General features: G+C 45.5%; 4 non-coding genes across 4 annotated transcripts; 3 read left to right on the top strand and 1 right to left on the bottom strand.

Annotated features, from left to right (window-relative positions):
* The first annotated feature begins 4,926 nt into the window (after window positions 1-4,926).
* On the top strand, window positions 4,927-5,032 carry TRNAL-CAA. Its single transcript has 2 exons — window positions 4,927-4,964; window positions 4,987-5,032. It is a non-coding gene; the product is annotated as a tRNA-Leu (tRNA).
* Window positions 5,033-7,973: 2,941 nt separating this feature from the next.
* TRNAL-CAA lies at window positions 7,974-8,079 on the bottom strand. Its single transcript has 2 exons — window positions 8,042-8,079; window positions 7,974-8,019 (listed from the first exon to the last, which is right to left on the bottom strand). It is a non-coding gene; the product is annotated as a tRNA-Leu (tRNA).
* Window positions 8,080-13,538: 5,459 nt separating this feature from the next.
* Window positions 13,539-13,610, top strand: TRNAM-CAU. Its single transcript has one exon. It is a non-coding gene; the product is annotated as a tRNA-Met (tRNA).
* A 1,074-nt stretch (window positions 13,611-14,684) lies between these two features.
* Window positions 14,685-14,757, top strand: TRNAK-UUU. Its single transcript has one exon. It is a non-coding gene; the product is annotated as a tRNA-Lys (tRNA).
* Window positions 14,758-23,008: the final 8,251 nt, after the last annotated feature.

The following is a 23,008-nucleotide window of genomic DNA, read 5'->3' as shown; positions in this document are numbered from 1 at the left end:
TATATGGTCAGGAAACTATACTTTGGATAAGACTGACAGTTCAGGTCCCTTTCATGTTAACTTGCATGTTAATAAATCCGATTCTGCTACGGCTTGTCTAAAATACCCCTTTGCATTGCTGTATGGGAATTGGACTTTGAATGCTACAGAGGGATCTGTATCATGTAATCATTGTAATTTAACACAATGTGTAAATCAGTCATGGTGGAAAAGTTTTGAAACACAAATCAATAACTCTAATTTTTCATTGGTGATTGTTAAAACTCGAACCGAAGTATGGTTACCTGTAAATTTGACATGACCTTGGTTGGACTCTTTTGCTGTATCTCATTTGGTGACTGCTATACAAACTTTGCTTCACCGGTCCCGATGCATGCTTGGAATAATCATAGCTTCTGTTCTTGCAGTGGCTGCAGTTACTGCAACCGCTGCCGTGGCTGGACTTGCTTTGCATCAAGGGGTCCAAACAGCAGACTTTGTACGGGAGTGGCATAAAGACTCTCATTTATTATGGCAACAACAACGAGATCTGGATGCACAACTTGCAATTGATGTACTCAATCTTCAACATACGTTTCGTGGCTTGGGGATCAATTAACTGTCTTATCCACAAAAAGTGTATTGAAATGTGATTGGAACTCCTCTCAATTAGGTATAACATCTGTGCCTTTTAACATGAGTGAAGGTTGGGAAAAGGTGAAATGGTCATTAACAGGACATCAAAACCTAACTAAGGAAATTATGGAGTTAGAGCAGCAAATTTTGTCTACATTTAGCAAAACACTACCTGACATTACTGGGTCCGATCTGTTAAGGGATTTACAGAAAGGGATGAATAATTTGAACCCTTTTGGACATGTGTCTGCCCTAATTGGAACTGTTCTCGTGAATACTTCATTCATAATACTTTTATGCTGTGTTATTATTTTAGTCTTCCGGTGCTGGCGAAGAAGGCAACAACTAAAACAGGATAGACAACACGTTCTCGCCACCTTACAGTTTGCTACCGCTTCTCAGAAAAAAGGGGGAGATGTGGGAGCCTGACAGTGACCTCAATAAAGCGTGGTTAGGGACGCGGGGATGTGTCTGCACTCGGGGCTCCCTGCCTGGGCATATCATTCCTGCAAACAGGGTGCTCTGCCAGGAGGCCTGCACACAATATCCAAGTTTAACGGTCCGCTCGCACACGAGGGAACATGCCCTCCTTAGAAGTAAGGAGAAGGCTGGAATTGTGGGCTGGCCTTTTAGTAAACATGTTGTGGTCTCTTCCTCTCTTTGCTCCCCCCTGTCCTTGAAATGTGTTTGGCTACTTGCCCTTAATTGGTAAAGGAATGCATCTTGTAGGTTTCAGTTTGTATCCAGTTACCAGGGTATAAAATAAACCGCAAGAGGGGCTTGCATAGAATTGTTCCTCCAGCCGGAGTTGTGTCTCTGTCTTTTGTGTGTGTCTTGTCCTTTGTGTCATTTCGTCCACAACAGTGAGCTCCATTATTTGGCTTTCTTTTCTTTTCCTTTTTGTCTTGTTCCTTTCATTGTCATATTCTTGTATTTGCTATTACTATTGTTTACGTTACGATGGCTACATAACAAATGACCCCTCAAACCAAGGGCTAACAGCAATTACTACATGGGTTTCTATTTAAAAAAATATATGGCCCACATAGGTGGCCCATCTGTGTTCGGCTCAGGAGAGAGCTCACCAGCCGGGGCCAGGGTCCAAATGCTCACTGGCTCCCAAGTACACTGAGGAACCACCTGAAATCTTTCTGGGATCTGACCCAAGGTTTCACGACTGCATCCTTGATTTCCTCTCTAGACCACATTTTCCTAGAAGATTTCTTAACTGTAATGTTGTCCATCATCTGGAGAAGCTGGCGATGTGGGGCAGTTTTATGGCTGGATATCCAGCAAGTCCTTTATAGTTAACCATTCTTTCTTTAGTTTATCTGTCTCATATCTCATTTTACCATAGGCATCTGGAAAAGCCTGGCGACACCTTCAGAACATTGTCTGGAAGTGTCCTTAGCTGAATCTCCAAATTCATCAGGCACATCTTCTATCTTTTCACATTTACCACAGTAACAATGCTGGTAAACTTATTGCCATTAGACGACAATGCGGGACTTGAACTTACAACCCCAAGATCAAAAATCACATGCTGTACTGAGTGAGCCGGCAGGCGCCCCTTCTCCAGTTTCTAATAGCATTTTTCCTCACCCTCCTTTAACGTCCCTGACCCTGGGATTAGGCTCCAGGACCGGCCAACAGGAAGAAACTGTCTTCAGGAGTTTTCAGTATCTTTCTCCTCAAGGTCTTTCCAGTTTCTCTCAGCTGCCCAGCCTTAAGGTCACAAGCTCTAGGACTGGTTATCGTTTATGGGTAACAAATTCTGCATTAGCTTGTAGCCATTCTGAATTTTTTGCTCCTCAGTCCCAGATTCTCCCTCTTTGCCTACTTTGTGGAAGTGGATATGAATCCTTTAAATACTTTTCTTCACGGCCAACTGGCAGTGAAGCTTTGTCAGCAGAGGGCGGCCGAGAGTCATCGCAGGAGGAAATGGTGCTGCCTCCTGGTCCCCTGGCACCCCCTTTAGTGCCCTCAGTGAGAGACCCCTCCAAGGAAAGCAAGAAGATGGATTTCCAGCAAGTTCCTGGAGGCAGATTTCTAGCAAGTTCTGCCAGAACAACACCACAGTGATTTCTCGGCTGTATCCTCCACAGCAAGGTCTAGATCTTAGCTGGGGGTGAAGTGAGGGGTAGAGAGCTCATCCTTCTGGGCTTTATCTCAGCCCTCTCTTCCCCAGAGCTTTCTCGGCCTGGGGGTGGTGACTGCTCGCTATGTCTGCTCTTCTCAAAGTCTTCAGAGTTCTCTTTACTTTTCCCAGCCGACTCCTTTTCCTCTGACCCTCCCTTTAGTTACTAATTCTTTACATTAAAACTTGCCCTGCTCATTATAAGAGAAACAAGCTCTGGGGATATAATGTAAAACACATCAACCAGAGTTAGCAATACTGAAATATGTATTTGAAAATTGCTGAGAGAGTAGCCTTAAAAGTCTTCATCACAAGGAAAAAAATGTCACAATGTGAGGTGACGGATGTTGGCTCAAGTTACTGTGGTCATCATTTTGCAATCTGTTCCTATATCGAATCATTGCGCTGCCCATCTTGAACTTACACAGTGTTATTGGTAAACCATATCTCGATAAAACTTGAAGACGTAAATAAATAAACAACCAAACAACTTTTCCTGCCAAATTACTGTGCGGTGTCTCTCTCCTGACTGGACCAAGACTGAAACCCACCGACCTACTGCCACATAAAAATATCACATTAAAACTTAATGGCTTAACTGACACCACAGTTCTCATTTACTCTCTCCCAGACCCGGGGGGGGGGGGAATCTGGGCAGGGGACAGACGTCACAGCTTGTTTCTGCCCCTGGTTCCTGGTTTCTGGAGACCCCCTGGAGGACTGTGCAGCCGGGGGCAGGAAATGACGCAAAGGACCATTTCCCCACATGCCCGGCAGCCGCTGCTGGTGTGGGCTGGACACCTCAGGTCCCCTCGGCAGGGTGTCTCCCTGTGGCCCAGGCTGGGCTTCCTTGCGGCCTGGTGGCTGGGTTCTGAGGATAAACGTCCCGAGGCAGCGCCGTCGGAAGTACTGGGAGCCAGCACCGGGGTCCAGTAGCATCAGTGCCAAGCATCACAGATCTACCCAGAGCCAATGAGGCAGAACTCGGTCCCCTGTTCTCGAAGGAAATGTGTCAAAATCGCATTAAAGGAAGAGCTCGAAGCATGAAATACCTTGGTACGGCCATCTTTGGAAAATGCTATCTGTCACAGGCGTTCCGTATGTCTGGGCTCAGAAACCTCTACTGCTTCAGATTTCACTTATCCAATTTCCCCTGAACTTGTAAAGAAAAAAATTGGGGAACATAAAATAAAATTCATAACAAAGAGGTGTCAGGAAATATACTACCCAGGAGTTCATGAGATATTGGCCGTGCTGTGCAGGAACCCACCTAGGGAAGACAGTTGGATTGTGGCATATTTTCAGCTGCAGTTCCATATCACAGGACATTCAAAATAATAACCTACTTTCAAGTGACTCCGATATTTTAAACCTGTACTCAGAAGTTTTCATCCCACAGGAAAAAATACATATATATTGACTTCAAACAGGGATAGGAAGCATTAGTGCAAAAAATTCAATATATGTGCAAAAATTCAATATATGTGCACTTCATTTTGGATACTGTTGTAATTGCCCCGCTGAAATATAATCACATTAAAAAGTAAAATCTACAAATAATAACCTAACTTTTAAAAAAGGTATTACCCACGCAGTTGTAGAGTAATGGATGAAGAAATCACAGATTTAAAAGTGACGTCTTAACCAATTTAAGTGTGCTATGTAGATTTTAGACCCTTGCAGTCTGAGTACAGAAACCCGTGGATACGCCTATTTGTCGGAATTTTAAATTGCTTCTCTCCTTCATAAATTAGTCCTAGAGCAGTAGTTGCAACAAGGTTTTTCCTCCCCTCCCCTCCCCTCCCCTCCCCTCCCCTTCCCTTTGCTATTTCATTTTCACAGTCAGCGATACGTATTTTCCCAGCCCCCAAGACCAACATGTTTCAGAATAGCTGCTGCCACGCCAGGTGGGTCGTTTTTACTGAAAAGCATCTGGGAGTCCTGCAGCAGGAGGGACAGGATTCTTCTGCGGCGGCGAAGCGACCCCGCGGGGCTGTGGGGCGAAGCGTGGCTCTGGGCGCCGCGCGCCTCGGTGTTCGCGCTTCCGAGTCCGGGGCTCCCGCCTGGGCCGCGAACCCCCGCAGCGGCCTCTGCGCAGGGCGCGCGGGCACAGAGCCGCGGGGCGGGAGCAGACGCGCCTGAAGTAGGACATTTGGGCGACCGAGCGTCGCGGTGTCAGGATGGCCGAGTGGTCTAAGGCGCCAGACTCAAGTTCCGCTTCCCGTGCTCGGGGTTTCTGGTCTCCGCATGGAGGCGTGGGTTCGAATCCCACTTCTGACACTACACGTTTTGTTGCCCGCCCGCCATCAACCAAGTGTCCACAAACGGAAACTCCCTAATTAGAGGACACTGGGATGTTTCCAGAGACTTTTGGACGCTACCCCTCCCCTCCTCCCTGAAACTAGAACCGTGAGCTGGCCGACGATCAGTCATCCGCACGCGGGAGGGCTATTGGCTGTGGAGACGTTTACGGAATCCGCACGCGGAAGAGAATCTGTTCCCCGGTTCTGTCCCAAGTCTGCAATGCCACCTGTGAACTCGGAGCGAAAGCCCCTAAGTCAGCAATAGCAGAGAGATGGTCCTGCTGTGCAAATACGCTAACAGTTTAGTAGCTGCCTCTGAGATGTTATCTCAGAATTGTGTGATTTAGAGGTCTTTCCTTTTTTGAAGCTAAAAAAATGCATTCTGTAAAGTTCTGCACAGGCTGAAATCTTGGTCTGAAAATTCAGATCTTAGATTTTTGCAGCTTTGCTATTTATTGACTGAGTTTGTCTGCCTGTATGGCTATTGACTTACTACCCCCCAACTTCTCTGGTAGGGACGTACCTCGGCGGGACCCCAGCTCAGCTCCTCCGCTCGCCTCGCCTGGGAGAGTCTTGGTAGCATTTTTTTCTGGGTTCAAAACAGAGATCTCTCTGACACACAATACTGTGTAAGCTCAATATTGTGTAACACTTAGGGTGTACAAGACGGTTCTAGCTGGCCACATAACGATCATTGCTTCCAATGCTGAGAACAATCAGGATCTAGTTTCTTGACAAGTTTAATGTTTATGACACGGCTTTGTCGTCTATAATCACTGTGCTGTGTATTTGGGCTCCAGGACTCACTTACCTACTAGTTGCAAATATACACCCTAGAACATCTCTCTTCCATCCCCTAACCGCAGCTCCTGGATTCCACCACTTCACTCTCTGCTGTCACAATTTTTTTTAATTCCCCATATCTCCTATATGTCGTATTTGTGTTTCTCTCTCCAACTTATCTAACATAGCATAATATACTCAGGGTCTATCCATGTTGATTCAAATGAGAGAATTTCCTTTTTGTCCCTCATGGTTGAATAGTCCTCTATTATATATGTATAAGATCTTATATCATATATATACTATATATACTATAATATATATATCTCACATCTTTATCCATTCATGCACTGACAGACAAAGGTTGCTTCCATATCTAGGCTATTACAAATAACACTGCACTAAACATGGGAGTGTGTATGTTTCTTCAATACTGTTTTTATTTCCTTTGAATAAACACCCAGAAGTGGGATTTCTGTGTCATAGGATAGTTCTATTTTTATTTATTTTTTCTGAGGAACCTCCATCCTGTTTCCCGCAGTGGCTGCACCCGTTGACCTCCCCACCAGCAGGGCGCAGGACCCCCGTTCCTCCACATCCTCCCCAACACTTGTTATCTCTTGTCTTCCTGAGGCCGACTATTCCACCAGGTGTGAGGTGATATCTCCTCATGCGTTTGATTTGCATTTCCCCGACAATTAGTGATGCTGAGCACCTTTTCATTTACCTCTTGTCCATTTGGACGTTGTCTTTGGGGAAATGTCCATTTAGTTCCTCGGCCCATTTTTAAAATAAGATTGGTTATTATTTTGTTATGAAGTTGTAGGAGTTCTTTACAGTTTTGAATATTAACCGCTATCCAATTCATGGTTTGCAACTTTTCCCCTCATTGTGTAGGTCGCCTTTTTATTCAGTTCATTGTCTCTGTTGCCGTGCAGAATAGCTTCTTTTCTAAAGAATAATATCGAATACTTTAGAGAGGAGGAAAAAGAAAAGGTTGGATAACCCGGCATGACAGGGGAAGAACACAATGCAACAATGTACAACTGAGAGTAAGCTTTCAGGGGCGATAACAGAAATGACCAGGGACAGCCACGTGTGACTAATTTACTTCCTTGAATTCGGAGTCTCCCTTCCCCTTCCCAAGATGTTTTGTTTCCATTTTTACAGGCTCCTTCTCACCTCTACAAATGTATCTGCACCTACCTAGCCTGCTCCACCTTTCCGCTGAAATCATAAAACCCTAAATTGTTTTGCTCCATTCTCCATTTTTATCTTTTTTTAAATCATTGTTCTGAATTGGGACAGCTCGTTTTTCTGTTACGGAGTGTTCTTGCTGTGTTTCAAAGCACCCACAGTATACTTCGGGCTAGATAGGGGAACCTAAAAAGTGAAACAAAATAAAAATCATTTTGCAACGTTCTCTTCCCTCCGTAAAGTCCCCAACAGCTGCTCAAAGACCAGGAGTCCCGGGCTCTGAGGCTCCCTCTTGCCAGGAAACTGTTCCGGAGCTTGACAGAAAAAGCGGAAGCGAGGCTCTGAGTATTTGTCACCTTCCCCAATGTGTCATTTCTTACTAACCCTGAACGATAGCAGCATATCTATTTTTTTTATTTATTTCTAGGAGAGAGAGAGAGACAGCGTGAGCAGGGGAGGGTCAGAGAGAGAGGGAGTCACAGACTGAAACAGCCTCCAGGCTCCGAGCTGGCAGTCAGCACAGAGCCCGACGCGGGGCTCGAACCCACAAACCACGAGATCATGACCTGAGTGAAAGTCAGACGTTTAACCGACTAAGCCACCCAGGCGCCCCAGCATAAGGTATTTTGATACTATATTTGAATGCAAAAGGCAAAGCCAAGAAGTGAATGTATTTACTTTTATTGGATACCTTTCTCACCACTATAAAAACACAAACGCTGCAAATCGATTCTCATGGTTGTTTCTTTAACTCCCTTCTGTGGGAGAAAGCACCGAAGGTCCCACTATTCCAACCTGTCTTACAGTTTAACTTGCTTCCAGCTTACGCATCCCTTGCTTGCTGACCTAGGTCCCTTGGTCTGTCCCCTTGTTTGGGGCGAGAGTGAGACCTGGGATCAAAGGCTGATGAAAAGTAAGGCAAGAACCAAAATGAGCGCTGTCAGAAGTGGGATTCGAACCCACGCCTCCATGCGGAGACCAGAAGCCTCAGTGAGGGAAGCGGAAGCTTGAGTCTGGCGCCTTAGACCACTCGGCCATCCTGACCCGCTGCACGACGCACCCCGCAGGGACTGGCAAGGACCGAGGCCCTTCTGTGCACGAAGGGGCGGGGCTCTGTTTCTAGAAGGTGCGGGGGCGAACGTCCTGCAAAACCTGAAAGCAGGAGCGCCCCGGCGGCGCGGGGAGCTGCGCGCTGGCGGCGGAGCGAACGCGCGCGCCCCGGGGTCGGGCTGGGGGTGCGGCTGCAAGTGCGACCCGCGCCGGGTTGCGACAGCCGTGTCTCGGGGGCTTTTCCTGGATGGTCACGGGCCCTCCCGCGCCGCCATCTGCACGCGCGGAGCGGGACCCGGGGGGCAGCGGTGCTGGGCGTCTCACCGGTTCCCGCAGGGCGCGCGGGGCCTCGGGTCCCCGCCCCAAGGTGCCCCCGCGCCCACCCCCCGGCGGCCCCCTCCCCTCCCCTGCCTTCGGCCTGCGGGGCGAGAAGGGATGTGATGCGGGGCGCGCCTCGTCACGGGACAGAGGGCGCAGAGAGAAATAGGAGGGCGTGAAGGACTTGCTTGAAAATCTCTCCTGAGTTGAAAAAAAAAAAAGTTGTTTTTTAAATCCCTCCTGCCTAGACCAATGCTCGCTTTTCATGCTGCCGCGTAGAAGCGTCCTTAGTGCCCCCAATTCATGGCGGACCCGCCAACACACAGGCCCCGACCGGCAAACAGCTGCGCCGAGATGCTAGTTTGTGTGCACGGCCGTGGGGGGGGCGGGTGAGTTGTCTGGGTTTGGCTGGTGTTGGTCTTCACAGAGAGAACCTAAAATCCTGTTTTAAAGGCAATGCAAAGTAGTCCAAACCGTGAGGGTCTTGATCAGATGTGTGTGTCTGAACCCCCATCATTTAACAGAAGTGTGGTGTCGGATTCCTTTGCGTTGCTTTGGCCATCTGTGAACATGCCCTTCATGCTTAAATTTAGGGAACAATTCCTCCTTCGAGATCCTCCAGGGATTAAGAAGAATTGATGTAGGGGACACCCCCCCCCCGCACCGCAGCAAACCACGTGACAAGTGGCAGTTGCTCAAGAGACCTGCACCCTCACATTTCTTTTACTAACCTGGCATTAGGATGGTTTAGCAACAACTCGAATTCCCTGTTCCATTGCCTTTTCTGAACTGTGGTCTTCTATCTTCCAAACGCTTAGACAATGAGCTCTGAGTCCTCCTTTCTGGAAATACAATTGTTTTCAGACTTAACAGTCCCCTCCCCACCTTGGGCCATGTGCTCTGTAAAGACACCCTTGACCTCTCAGTCAGGACTTCTTTCTCCTTCTCTCTTTTAAGCTTTCCAAATATATTAGTGTTATCAATCAGATGAAAAGCCAAGCCCCTGAGGTGTCTGGCTGGCTTGGTTGGTTAGGCCTATGAGTCTTGATCTTGAGGTTGTGGGTTCGAGCCCTATGTTGGCTTTGAAGTAAGGAATCTTTTTCAAAAACCTGAAAACTTGACTCTTTTTTTAATTTTTAAAAATGTTTTATTTATTTATTTATTTTTACAAATAGTTTATCGTCAAATTGGTTTCCATATAACACCCAGTGATCATCCCCACAATGCCCTCCTCCATGCCCATCTCCCCCTCCCCCCCCACATCCATCAGTCCTCAGTTTGTTCTCAGCATTCAAGAGTCTCTCATGGTTTGCCTCCCTCCCTCTCCCCCACTATTTCCCCCCTCTTCTTCTCCCCCATGATCCTCAGTTAAGTTCCTCCTAATCCTCCTATACGTGCAAACATATGTTATTTGTCCTTCTCTGCCTGACTTATTTCGCTCAGCGTAACACCCTCCAGGTCCATCCACGTTGCTACACATGGCCAGATTTCATTGTTTCTCATTGCCATGTAGTATTCCATCGTATAGATAAACCACATCTTCTTGATCCATTCGTCTGCTAATGGACACTTAGGCTCCTTCCATGTTTTGGCTATTGTTGAGAGTGCTGCTGTGAACATTGGGGTACATGTGGCCCTATGCATCAGCATTTCTGTATCCTTTGGGTAAATTCCTAGCAGTGCTATTGCTGGGTCATAGGGGAGTTCTACTGTTATTGAAAACTTGACTTTTAAACAAATATAATATGAACATAATGTCAAAGGTTTTGTGTATCTCACTAGTTAATGAGTAAACTGATAGAAATACTTCAAAGGATAATGGGAAGAACAAACAACACACAATCAGAAAGGCTGAAATCAATTTGCTAACAAATACAAAACTGGTTAATATCCTAGACCACAATAAAGCTTAGTGTTTGGGGTCAGCTCTTCTCCTGGGCAGAAATGTATCTCAACCACACAAAATCCTTTGCACTGATGTAGACAAGAAGCGCTTGCATAATTATCATTTGTTTATAAGTTAACTTCTACCATCATAGAGTTCTAAACAGCCTTGTGAATTGAAAGTCAGTCCAAGGTGCCCATTCCTATAAAATCGGATAATTCCCAGAGGGTCTGCTAGACAATGCCCAGCACCTCACTACAGCAAGGACCCAATAATTTCTGTTGTCCATTTTTAAGTCTCTGACTTTTTTGGACACATATGAATCTTATACAAGCTGATTAACAGTAAGCTAATTAGCAGAGTGTTAGTGGGGATGGAGCTATGTTTGATCGGGTCACTGTGTTCTGACTCTTGTCTTAGTTTACCTATGTATCAAACGGGATATATGTATTTAATTTCACTACTGTGGTCAAGCAGAACACTTTAAAATCTTTTACGCTTTCGTTAGTTTACATGCTTTTGAAGGGGAGATGAATAGGCCACTCCAAGATGTGCCACTTTGGTATTTGACTCAACTGCCTGAAAATTTTAGATAGAAGGCCTGGTCCAGGAAGAGGGCTCTGAGCAGAGATGACTATAGAGTGTGGAAAAGGTGTGGCCAGGTGAGGGGAGCCCACAGGGCCTGTTTGTTCTAAGTCCTTCCTGTGTTTCATGGTCTTTGCACCGCATGACAGATATTTGTTTAGCAAACATTTGCTCTTCCTGTCTTCCCGTGAGTTGTCTTCTTTTTGAAGCCCCAACCCCTGTCCCAATCCTTAGCTCAGAATGGCATATAATCCAACTTGCCCTCGAGTCTCTTATCTTTGGGGGCTCTCATATGTATGAAATTAAATTTGTTTTCTCCTATTGATCTGTCCTAGGTCGATTTAATTAATAGACCAGCCAAAAGAACCTAGAGGATAGAAGGAAATTTTTTCCTTCCCTACACATTCTAATGGACTCTTGTGTTCCCAAGATTAATAAAAACAAATGTATTCTTCTTTTGTTCTGAATCTTTTTTTCTATCCCTCCCTATTTGATTATTTAAAATATCAGATGTATAGAGCATTGATAAAGTTTTGGGGTGATGGTAAGGTGGTCCAGAGCCGACAACCAAGAAAGAATTCTTGAAGACATCTTTGGTGCAAAAAAGGTGGTTTTATTAAAGCCCGGAGATGGACCCGTGGGCAGGAAGAGCTGCATGGGGTTGTGATTGGTAACTCATTATATATCCACAGGTTGGGAGGGGATCAGGATGGAGTAAGTCTCTAAGGTATTTTGGAAGCAAGGTTTCCAGGCCCTTGAGCGGGTAGCTCTTGCTAGGGAAACGCCATTTATTACCGTTTAATAAAACCTCAGTCATGAGACTGGGTTTGGGGGTGATGGGGCACTGGGTGACTACATAGGTCTCAGGCCCATAAATTTGGCCCTTTTGGGAATCATGTACCATATTCAGAACTTGAGGGAGCTAATGGCGTGGCCCCTCTGGTGGTGAAGTGTCAAGTTGTGGCTCTAGCAGCTACCAGCTGGACCTGAACTGTGATTGTGACATGAGCCTTCTAAATCAGAACTGTCTAAGAAACTGGGGCGCCTGGGTGACTTAGTCGGTTAAGCGTCCGACTTTCGCTTAGGTCATGATCTCGCGGTTCGTGGGCTCGGGCCCCGCGTCGGGCTCTGTGCTGACTGCCAGCTCAGAGCCTGGAGCCTGTTTCAGTCTATGACTCCCTCTCTCTCTCTGACCCTCCCCTGCTCACGCTGTCTCTCTCTCTCCTAGAAATAAATAAAACATTAAAAAAAAAAAAGAATTGTCTAAGAAACTGAAAGATAATTCTGAAGCTGAAGATGAGGCAGTAGGCGTGAGCAGTAGCTATGAACTATGTGTGGCGGGTGCCCTGGATGGCTAAATAAAAGCCCACACAGAGGGAGCAGGCCACAAGGACTCAGGTCAATTTTGCTGGAACAAGAATATCTGCCCTGAGCTTTTGGACAGTTCTGTGGAGTGTCGCTCACAAGAGCCCGCACCACAACTGTACCTCCTTGCATTTCCAAGTCTTCCTTTCTACGTCTTCCTGGGGGGCTCTCTCTTAGCACCGAAAGTTCTGACTTACAGGACCAGAAGCCACTGTCTGTCTTTGGGAAGAGGGTACCTTTTTTCTGCAGCTGCCAGGTTACTGGGAGTGAAACCATCGTGGGGAAGTCATGACCCCATGACTTGGGTCTCAGGAGGTCAACACCAATTCTGCACGTCCTGTAGCAGAGAAAATGAAGAATAGGACAGCGCCCTGAAGATTTCAGAGGAAAAACTGAGGAGGAAAGAAAAGGAATGGATCAACACTTCCTGAGGTTGGAGTTTATGCAGTAACCATCACATTTCCGGATTCAGAATATTAGTGGCCAGCTTCATCTCAAGACACTGGTGTTCTCTCTGCCCGCGAGAACCATGATTTTGGTTCCTTAAGAAGTGCAGAGTATTGATAACCTCTCTTTGCAAAATTCCATTTAAAAATGTTCCCTCTCCCCAGGGGAACCACAAAGTTACCTTGGCTTCCACTCAAAAAGAAATGTGGAGGAATGTTACCTCTCCAGTAGTAGGCGACTTCTACGTTCGAGACTTTTTTTTTTTTTTTTGCTTTTTAATTTCAGAGCAAATTCAAATCATACGAACGAATATGACGCGTAACCATGAAGCTGAAAGGAGAGAAGTCTGGTTTTGAGTAAGTAGGCCGGTCCCTCCCTCTGCCCTCGCCCCTCCCCTCCCCCGATCTCGCCCCGCCCCATTCGGCCGGCCCCTCCCACTACCCCGCCCCTCCCTCTGCCCGCCCCCTTTGCGCCCCGCCCCTCCCTGGACCTCGCCCCGCCCCCTGCGGTCCCTCCCTCTGCCCGACCCCGCCCCGCCCCGCCCCGCCCCTCCGTCTACCGTCCCCGTCCCCGCCCCTCCCGGCTTCGCAGGCCAAGCTCTGCCCCGCTCCCCAGCCCCCTCCTGGGTCGCACAAGTGTAGGGCGGCCTAGTTTCCAGTCCGCGAGTGCGCGGGTGTAGGCGCGGGAGCTCCGAGTTTTGGGCCCGCCTCTAGAAATCCACGCGGGCTCCCGAGAGAGGGCTGCGGACACTGGGTTTTCTGAGTGGGAGACGAGGTAGAGGAGCCGGCGGAAGTGTAGGCGCCCGGGAAGACGTCTCAATTAGCGACAGTCATGGCCGCCTCCGCCGCCGGCGAGCAGAGTGGCGCAGCGGAAGCGTGCTGGGCCCATAACCCAGAGGTCGATGGATCGAAACCATCCTCTGCTAGCGTTTTATTAAACCCGCATTGTTCTCTCCAGTCCCAGGATTCCCACAAACACCAGGCGGAGGAAACCAAGGCCACTCGGGACAGCGACACTACTGCCTTACATTTCTTGTTCTTTTTTGGATCTTGTGGAAAAGTGGCCATTATCAAAACTGTGTCTTTATTAGCATCTGTAAAGCTCGCCGCATACTGGGAAAGGACGCATCACTCCCTCAATGGTCCCTGCGTCTTCGCCCCTGCAGAGGTGCGACCACGTGTCGCGCACGCCCGGAAACCTGCGGTGACAGAGCCGCGCCCGCCCGGTCCCTCCGGCCGGGACACAGGGCGGAGCTCGGGACGGAACGTGGAGGTAAAGCCAGAGCGGGACACGGAGGTAAGCGGAGGCCCGCGTGTCGCCGCGGAGGGGGCTGTGCCTTGCCCGGGCTTCACTGCCCTGCAGGGACGGACGAGTGGGCGCAAGAATGCGAAGCCGGCGAAGGGAGGGTTGGCCAGGTGTGGGGGGCCCTGGGCGGCCGAGGGAAGGGGCGCGGAGGAAGGTGAGGAGCGACATGGACAGCGCAGGGCGCTGGGCCTGCAGGAGGCAGTGTCCTGGACAGAAGCCCCTCTTAGAAGAGGGGTCGCGTTCGTTGGTCCATTGTTCCACCAACATCCCCGGAACCCGGCTCCGAAAGAAAACACCCAGAACGTTGGGAATTGAACCTCCTGCCTTGTGCCGCAACCTTGGTTCTTTCCCCAATGTTTGGCTCTCCTAAAGCTCCTCCCATTTACGGAAGGCATTGGTGGACGGGTGCTGCCTCCCCCCGGGGAGCCGCCGGGACACCTGCGCGTCCACGCCACGGCGGGCTCCGGGCGCTCTGTCTGCGGTCCTCACCTGCAGAACATCCCTTCCCTCCCCGACGAATCCCACCCTCTTCCCAGCGACTTGCCTCCCATGCCCCCTGCAGTAAACACAACCCGATAGTTGTGTCGCGAAGAAATGCTGTGTCCAATGCAATCGAGCTGGGCAGGGGCTAAGGCCTGGCACTTCTTGGAGGCCCTAGTCATTATATACAGTGAATTAAAGCAGACGTCGCGAAGCCTGGGTAGCTCAGTCGGTAGAGCATCAGACTTTTAATCTGAGGGTCCAGGGTTCAAGTCCCTGTTCAGGCGACAAAGTGGCTGTTTTGTTTCAGCTAGGTCTAGGTAGGTAGAGCCCATTTAGAGCATCCCTGGAGTAGGGGTATCCAGAATGGACCAAGATATATCCTTGCAATGGTGTATGTGTTAGTCTTTCAATAATCCATTTTCTCAATTTTCCTAAAACACGTCTCCAAGTTTCCAAGACGAAATGAAAGCATACTGTAAAAACAATACACTAGTAAGGGGAATTACTAAGACCTCTGTTTTAAAGATCCTTTGACACAACTCCTTAATCTTGGAGTGACGGGTGCAATTTGGGTGGGACTCACAGGAAGGGAAGAGAGTCTTTGTACAGTCTGTCTCTGATGTTACCCACGGTGTGGACCAACTCTTCCTACACAGAAAATTTGTGGCACCTTAAAAGCGCTTGGTTGAAAAGCCATATGCAAACACATTTTGAATGGTCTTAGTATGCAGTATAAATACTGCACTTAAGTTCATCGTGTTGGGTCTCTCCTTTTTAGCTTTTTTGTTATATTATTTATTTGAAATAATCAGATTCATGCTATTTTGAATCCCTATGCTATCCTTGTTTATTATTATTTTTGTACACACAGGGACGATATCATTCTAAAAGTCAAAACCATGCAGAGATAAAGTCAGAGAAATGTCACTCGTCTCAGTGATTCTTTGGTTTTTCTTCCCTCTTTCTCCGCTCACTCTCACCTACTCTGTGGGTAATCAGTCCCCAGCTTCTGCTTTATCCTTCTTGTATCTCTTTCTGAGTAAACAAGCAGCTACACAATTTTTAAACTTTCTCTTCTTTCCTAGTCTAAAGAAAGTATACTACAGATGTTGATGTGCACTTAATTTTTTCACTTAACAGAAGATCCTAGAGATTGTTCTACGTCAGTTCATAGAGATCTTCCCTGCTCTTGACATTTTTACAGCTGCAGAAGTGCCTTGTTGGATGGAAGTAACACTTTATTTACCCACTTTCTTATGTATGAGCATCTAGGTTGTTTGCGGTTACAAATAAATATGTGCACGTCGAAGGTAGGTTTCAGGGCAAGTCATTAGATTTGGGATCGTCAGAAGAAAGGATGAATGCATATGTAATCTTGTCAGATATACCCCAATTCCCCTCCATAAGGATTATATCAATTTGTATTCCCACCAGCAATAAATATGACAGCCTGTTCCCCATAGCTTTGACATATGTTTTAATTTTTGCAAATCTAATAGCAGAAGAATGGCCTCTCAGTTTGGTGCAAATTTGCATTTCTTTATCTATTAGAGAGTTTGGATATATTTTCATATGTATAAGGGCCTTTAAATTTTTTTTAACATTTATTTTTGAGAGAGAGACAGAGATAGAGCACTAGTGAGGGAGGGGCAGAGAGAGAGGGAGGCACAGAATCTGAAACAGGCTCGACTCTCAGCTGTTAGCACAGAGCCCAGTGCAGGACTCGAACCCACCAACCACGAGATCATGACCTGAGCCACCCAGGTGCCCCTCAGGACCTTTTTTATATCTCAAAAAACTGTCCATTAACATCTTTTTACTATTTTACTAAAAGTTTTGGCTTTTGTTTCAATTGTTAATTAATTGTTCTTTATCTCTCTAAGAGATGTTAACACTTGATCTGTGATGTGTATTGCAAATACTCCCTCCTCTCCTCCTCCCCCAATTGTCAGCCGTTTTTTGTTTGCTTATCCTATTTTTTGAAGTATAAATATTTTTAGATATTTAAATACATCAAATTCTCTTTTATTGTATGTGGATTTTAAGTCACAATTAGAAGATTCTTCCTACGCCCATGTTACAAAGGATTTACAAAAAGACTTGATACTCAATGTTTACATTTAGGTAGTTGATCCATTTGGAGTTCATCCTTGCCATAAGGTGTCAAGTTCGAATTTCTTCTTAGATCATTCTAACTGGCTAATAAATAGAGTTATTATGGACAAAACTCTGGTCACAAGGCAACAAAACTATAAAGTATCCACAAAATTAAACACCATAAAGACCCTCTCACATGGGTATTTTTATAATTACTAAGTCATTCTTATGCCTAAGGGAAAATATATACAACTAGAATTACAGGATTCTAGAAATTAAACAAGAAAACACTATGTAACAGAATATGGGGCATTCATTTAAGTAGTGATAACAGGAAGATATAGATCCTTGCAGTGAACTCAATGTTTGTATCCCCCCAAAATTCATATGTTGAAATTCTAAGCCCTAATGCAAGCATTGGGAGGTGGGGGTGTTGGGAGGCACTTGGGTCAAGAGGGTGAAGTCTCCTTGAATGGCACTGGTGCCTTACAAAAGGGACCGCTGAGTGCTCTCTACCCTTCTTGCCCTGTAAGGATATAAGACAACGACTTGGAAGAGGGCTCTCACCAGACCCCAGCCACGCTGTCACCTCCAATCTTGGACCTCTGGCCTCCGAAGCTGTGATAAGTAGATTTGTGTTGTTTATAAGCCACTCAGTTTATGGTACTCTCTGAAACCCTTTATCAATAAGAATGAAAACAAATACAACAGTCAATTGAAAAAGCCAGAATAATATCAACAAAAGAATACACAAGGAAGAAAATGAGAAAAAAATAAAATGCAGAAAACAATGTGGTAGAAAGTAGAATAAAATCAGAATCCTGAATTTCTGGAAGAAAATAACTGCAGGCAAACTAATAGCTAATTTAATCATGCGAAAAAGGAGAAAACAGACCTCAGAAAGGCTGAAGGGAAATAAACATTGAAGAGATGTTGTCAACATTATAAAAGAATATTTTGCAAACCCCTTCACAGATACATTTGAAAACCTAGGTGAAACAGATGGATTCCTAGAGAAATATGGTTTACCGAGATCAGGATGACATCATGAGAACACTCAGACCATGTGCCAGGGAACAGAGAACGCTATGAAGGCACTACTCCACAGAACACTAGGCCCCAGTGGGCTTGAAAATAATTCCATCAAATCTCCAAACATCACATAGTCTGAGTGCTACAGAAATTATTCTAGAACATAAAAAGTGAAGAAATATTTTCTAATTCTTTTTACGAAACAATAGAGCTTTAATGTCTGCCCCTAACAGATAGTAAAAAAGTGTACATGTGATGATCGCACACAAATATCAATATATTGATATTAGCAAACAGTCCAACACCATTCTGACAGTGAGATTTAGTACAGGTATTGGAGATTGTCCCAACTGTATGAAGCCCATTAAAGGATATACCACATTAATGGATGTAAAAGGAAAAGCCATATGATCTCTTCTGATACTGACGAAGGAGCATAAGGCAAGCGGACACCTCCCAATCTCCCCTCCCCCCTCTCCTCCCCCCTCCCCCCAGCCAGGTGGGATGTGTGACATTCCTCAGGCTCTCCTGGCTGCCTGAGAACAAGGAAAAGGGGGAAACAAATGGTCACCTGATAGACATCACAGTCATGCAGGACATGAGTCTCCAGCAGTTTGTAACCGTTTTCATGATTTACAAGAAAAAACGACCATCTCCAGACACCTATAGACTTAGCTTCACGGAGCCCCAACATCAGCCTCCCTCCACAGTGGTGTGGGGACCAAAAGCGGAAGGAAATGGCAGATAGAACTCAACTTCCTTACAACCTGCAGCCCGCAGACAAACACGTGAGCCAGGCAGAGTGGAACGTTCCTCCAGGAGCTCCCTACTGTCTTAATGTTGATGCTTTGCTAGAGGGGGAAACAACCTTAGCTTGACACTAGCTGGGCCTCAGTGTCTCCCGAGTGCTTTTAGCATATGAAAGTCCTTTGGGAAACTTCTCTTTTACCTCTAAGTCCCTCAAATCCCTCTCCTCACAACCCCAACGCAGCTCTTCCTGCCCACGGGGTCCTGTCGCCTTGCCTTAATGAAACCACGTTTTTGCACAAAGACATCTCAAGAATTCTTTCTAGCCCATCGACTCCCGACGCCCCCCCCACACCTCTCCAAAACCACATCAGTATAGATACTGAAAAATTATTAGGTAAAATTCAACACTCATTCCTGACTTAAAAGTTCAAGAAAATAGGAATTAATGAATACTTTTCTTTAAATACACACACACACACACACACACACACACACACTCATCTTAAAGCCAGCAGCTTATTTAATGGGAAACCACTAAGGGCATTTCCACTAGGAACACAATTGGTCACTATTTCCACTGCTACTCAGTACTGTGTACTGGCAGTACTGGGAATGCAATTAGATGAGAAATATCAGTCAGAGACATAAAATTTCGAAGAGGAATAAAGTAATCTCTCTTTGCAGATGACATGCGTGTACTTAGAAGACCCCAAGATTCAGTGATAAACATCAACCTATAAAAAACCTGTGGTACTCACAAATGAATAGACAAGTAGATCGCGGTAAAATAAAAGTCCGGAAATAAACCAAGTCACATAAGGACATTTACTATATGATAAAGAATGCATTTCAAACCACAGGCAGAAAGATAGACTTGCTGATAAATGGTTCAGGAATGACACTCCTAGAATTGAAGAGAGTCAGGGCCTTGTTCTGGACGAGGGTTTAGGCTTCAGGGAATGTTGGGGCTGGTTTGATCTCTGCAGATCATTCAAACTCTCTCCACATCAGCAATAAAGCTCTCTCATCAGTCGTGTGTTCACTGGAGTTACACTTTTAACTTTTCCTTTGCATCACAACTTGGCCAAATGTTTAGCACCGGAGGCCTAGCTTTCGGCCTGTCCTGCCTTTCAACACGCCTTCCTCACTGAGCTTAGCCATGTCTAGCGCTTTTTTTTTTAACGTTTTATTTTTGCGAGAGTGAAAGACAGAGTGTGAGCAGCAGAAGGACAGAGAGAGGGGGAGACAGAGTCCCAAGCAGGCTCCAGGCTCTGACAGCTCAGAGCCCATTGCGGGGTCAAACCCACAAATGGTGAGAACATGACCTGAATCAGAGTTGGATACTTACCCAACTGAGGCACCTAGGTGCCCCAATCATGTCTAGCTTTTGATTTAACATGAGATGCCACACTCTTCCTCTACTTGAACACTTAGAGGCCTTATAGGATACTAATTGTCCTAATTTCAATATGGTTGTGTCCTGGGGACTAGAAAGGCCTAAGGAGAGGGAAGGAGAGAGATGGGGAAAGACCAGTCAGTGGAGCTGCCAGAACACAGACAAAAATTATCAATGAAGTTCACATTCATATTTGGGCACAGTTCATGGCACCCCAAAACAATCACAATGGTGACAACAATGGCCACAGATCACAGATCACCACTACAAATATAGTAACAATGAAAAAGTTTGAAATATTGTGAGAATCACCCAAGTGTGACACAGGGACACGAAATGAGCCAATGCCGTTGGAAAAATGGCTCCAGCAAACTTGCAGGACACAGGGTTGCCACAAACCTACAGTTTATAAAAAAACAATAAAACTCATAAAACAAAGCTCAAGAAAACAAAGTATGGCTGTATATCTTGTGAGTATGTTCCTAGGAGACAAACTGCTGGTTTGTCAGGTTACGGAAATGTTTGACTACTTGAGGTAATGACAACTGTTTTCCCAGAGTTGTAAAGATGTACGCCTGTCTTAGTCCCTTGAGGCTATGGTGACAAATTAGCATCGACTGGGTGCTTCAAAATAACAGAAATTTATTCCTCAGTTTTAGAGCCTGGGAAGTCCTGGATCAAGGTGCTAGCAGCTTCAATTGTCTGCTGAGTTTCTGGCTCCCCGACCACCACTTTCTCACTGTGTCCTCACAGGGCAGAAGGACAGGAATGCTCTTTGGGGTCTCCTTAAAAGGGCACTAATCCTATTCAGTAGGAACTAACTCATACACAAATCACCTTTCAAAGGATCCACCTCCAAATACCATCACACTGGAGGGCAAGATTTCAACATATGAACTTGAGGATACACATTCAATCCATAATCTTCTGTCCCGTCCTAATTCAATCTGAGTCCAAAGACCTGAGAAGCAGGCAGCCAGGAGACCCATGCTCCAGCTTGGGCAATCAGGCAGGAAGGACTGAATTCTTTCTCTGACTTTTTATCCTATTTAGACTCTCAGCAGCTTGGATGATGATCGCCCATCCAAAAGGCTTTACTGAGTCCACTAATTCAAGTGCTAATTTCATCCAGAAACACCCTCATAGACACATCTAGAAACAATGATTGCCCAGATATCTAGGTACACGTGATCCATGCAAGTTCACACATGAGGTTCACCACCACAGTCTCTTCGAGCAACGTATGAAGGGAAACTGTATATTCAAATCTCCTCCAACTGTTGTTACATCTGTACATTTAATTTTTATCCTATCAAGTGGAAATATGTTTATTGAAGTAATGGCTTGCATTTTTGTATCACAGTGAGCTTAAATATTTCTACATATGTTTGGATTTATACATTTGAAATTTCTCCTGAATTCCAGTTTATTTACTTACTTATTTATTTGACTGCCTGTTTTTCTATTGGGTTGACATGCTTGACTTAATAACATGGGGCAGTTCTTGATACATTTTTTCTTTTTCTCTTTAGTTTCTTGCAACTCAATTATTTGAATTGCAGTTAACCTTTCTCAGTATAATTTGTGTTTTAGTTTTAAGCTATAATTTGGTTACAAGGAGCTATTAATTTCATATGCACAAACCAATCAAAGTTTTCTTGACCCGGTAGCATTTGTGTCCTATTTAACCAGTCTTTCCAAGCTTTGCTGCTCAAATATACCTTCTCATGATGAGGGTGGACCACTCACTCTCTTGTGGGTGGATCGTCATCCTCTGAATTGCTCTCGACATCATGCACTCCGCAGGCTGCATTTCCCCAGGCCCACTCCCACCTGTCTGCAGCTTCATTTTGTGAATCAAAAGCACTGGTGGGAGATGTGAGCACAAAAAAAGATGGCGTGGCCAGCTCACAGCTGCCCCTGTCTTTCTGCTTTGGGCGCCATGTCCTGGAGTGACTGCATATTGTCCTTGGCTTCAGGGAACAGGAAACAAGGCTACTGTGATTAGATCTTGGGTCTAGATAATTCCAAGTCCCCTCTCTTTCCACAGGTATGATGATGCTTTGCTTTGCTTTTTTTGGAAGAGTTTAAGGATGTCCTCATGTGTACAGAGCATTAACTTTTTGAACGTAAGTTACATTTTAGTAACATGCTGAGACTGGATGATGAGTAGCAAAAGGGGAGGCCCTCGCATGTCTGGGCTCAGACTTATTCATGCCCTGTGCTCGTTCGTGCTCTGTTCCACAAAGATGCTGGGCCACGTTAGCTGCAGTCCCCAACGTACCTCGTCAGGTGGCTTCTCGTTGGGTTTAAATCAGTGTTGGGCACTGGATGAAGAGTAGAGGAAAGCAGCCAGAGTGAAAGCAGGTATTACTCACCACTGCTTGGTCTTGGCTGTATCTCTTCAGTGCATCAAATGCCTTCAAGGGCAAATCTGCTGCGGTTTCATGTTCTTCCAGAGAGCTGGGCCTTTTAGCTTTCTGTGGCTTCCCACATCAATCATCTCTGTCCCATTGACCACATCAGCTCTAAATAGCTTGAACTGTCCTCTGCCTTGAATGACACCCCTGTCAATATACCAAATACCAATCTTCTGAGCTCTCTGTCCTGTGTAATCAATTTTGAGCTTCTATGGCAGTGCCTGTATTGTAACAATATGTTAATTCCTGGAGAGTCTGATAAATTCTGCAAGCTTTTTGGGCAATCCTCTCCTTATTTGTAGTAAAAGTTCCCTTTCTATTCAAGGCCCTACATACTTACATACAATTTTACAAAAAAGTTCTTGGAAATGTTTTCAAGCTCTTGAAAAACATTGTTGGAATTAATATTAGAATTACATTAAATTCATCACTTTAAGAAGAAATGATATCCTTGAGATATTAAGTGCTCCATTCATAAAATTATATACTTCTCCATTTATTTAGGTCTTTGATGTCTCTTTTGAAAATAGGCTATTTTGTCATTTTATCTTTTCTAATATTTTGGAAAGTTTGTATTTTTATCTGTTAGTTTTCACCATCATTTTGTCATTTAAGAGCTTTGTCCTCTTTTTTTTTAAGACAGTCTTCAATTTTTAATCTGAGCAACAGTAACAGACGACTGTATACTCTCCCTTCCCTTTCCCCACAACCGATCTTAATTGGTACATTTCCACTTCTTAGTGTATACTCCAGGCAGTCAACGGAGTTTATGCATAAGCACTTTATCTTTTATTCTTAATTGCAGGGGATTAAATAGCAACCCCTGGAAATTTCTGTCTG

This window comes from Hyaena hyaena, unplaced genomic scaffold, assembly GCF_003009895.1.
Source record: "Hyaena hyaena isolate Hyena2069 unplaced genomic scaffold, ASM300989v1 scaffold_1367, whole genome shotgun sequence".
NCBI classification, from domain to species: Eukaryota; Metazoa; Chordata; class Mammalia; order Carnivora; family Hyaenidae; genus Hyaena; species Hyaena hyaena.
The sequence above is the reverse complement of the archived record's forward strand: the minus strand, read 5'-3'. Positions and strand labels throughout refer to the sequence as shown.